This window comes from Lygodium microphyllum, chromosome 11 (assembly GCF_053477565.2).
Source record: "Lygodium microphyllum isolate KBCC chromosome 11, Lygodium_microphyllum_v1.1.10, whole genome shotgun sequence".
Lineage (NCBI taxonomy): Eukaryota > Viridiplantae > Streptophyta > Polypodiopsida > Schizaeales > Lygodiaceae > Lygodium > Lygodium microphyllum.
In genome coordinates this window covers 37,519,875-37,521,359 of record NC_141145.1, presented here as the reverse complement: position 1 = coordinate 37,521,359, position 1,485 = coordinate 37,519,875, and the positions used below count along the sequence as shown (strand labels likewise).

General features: G+C 40.5%; 1 pseudogene; it reads left to right on the top strand.

Moving 5' to 3' along the window:
- Positions 1 to 786: 786 nt before the first annotated feature.
- LOC148028715 (uncharacterized) lies at positions 787 to 1,145 on the top strand (annotated as a pseudogene).
- The last annotated feature ends 340 nt before the right edge of the window (positions 1,146 to 1,485 follow it).

Genomic DNA, 1,485 nt, shown 5'->3' with positions numbered 1-1,485 from the left:
ACGTCCAGATGCTTTCATTTATCTTTACAACTTGAAAACTTGTAGCATTGCAGGAGCTTTGGAAACAAGACATGAAATGCATGCTGAAATAATTCAAAGGGGATTTGAAAGGGGAGTTCCTTGTGGGAAACATGCTGGTAGAAATGTATATCAGATGTGGCTTTCATGGAGATGCTGCCAAGTTTTTGACAGGCTACCAGTTTGAGACACAGTTTCTTAGACTGCGAAGCTTTCAGGATATGTAGAATGTGGGAAAAGGATTGCTATTTTTCTGTTTCTCTGAAAAAGCCAAAGAGGGAATGAAGGAGGGCCTGAAGAAAATGGGAAGAAATCACATACACTTTGCCTCAGGGCTACCTAAGGAGGATGGTGTTATAAGTGAGATGAGAGCTCATTGTGAATTTCTGATATATTTAAATGTTGAGCAAGATTTGAAAGTATTTCAGATGGGATGGAGGTTTATATTTCTGAGAATGGAGTGATTCTTACGGAGGGCTTCGGTGGCGTTGTGCCACCAAATTATTTTGCAAGAGTTGCAAGCTTCAAAGATGGGAAAGTTATACCTATTGGTCCTTGAAGCATAGCACTGTACAGTAAACTGGATGCAGTGAAGTTAAGATTCATAGACCTCAGAAATCAAAGGTGTTGAAACCTACACAAACAAGCATGTGTCTTTATTTCGACTGAGGGATTCCATCAAACGTGCAACAAAATGGACTTTGCATAAGAGCCTTTTTGGCAAAGGCCAATAATATATCCATATTGGACCAAAATGTTCTAGGCCATATGTCTCAACCTTTAACAAGCATTTTGCGACACAGAGCATCAGAATTAAATATTCCTATTCGTAATGATGGCTATGTTGCCGTTAAGGATTTGCTAAATCTTCATGTCAAGATTAAAACTGGCTTGCCTCTGAGTGTTTTTACGGTGGATGATGTTCTGAAGGCAGTAGAGCGTGATAACAAACAACGTTTTGGATTGATGACAGAAAATGACATCCTTTATATAAGGGCCAATCAAGGTCACATCAGATCATTGAATCCAGCAAGTTATTGAAGCGAGTGTTTTCCGCCAATGAGATCCCAGTTTGTGTGCATGGTACTTTTATGAAGAATCTTGAACCGATAATTTTGAACCGATAATGAAGGAGGGAGTCATGATGTGGATCATGTTTTTTTTTAGACATTGTGCTGGTAATAATAGGGGGGGGGGTTTTCGATCGATCAAAAAATTGGGGAAAAACGCGATGTGCAGAATTTAGGCAAAAAGGAAGACAGGAAACATGCTTTTGCATCATCGAATTTTCGGAATCTGAATCTCCCTGAGAAGCATATCAGACCAGCGGGATAATTCGAGGGCAGAGCTAGGCTGAAGGAGAATGACACTGGGTTGCTTTTACACAGCCTATTAAAGAATGCTCCATGGCTGCTCTGTTCTCTTCCCGCCAGCTCCTGCTGTATCATCCGATGTAAAAAGCAGACG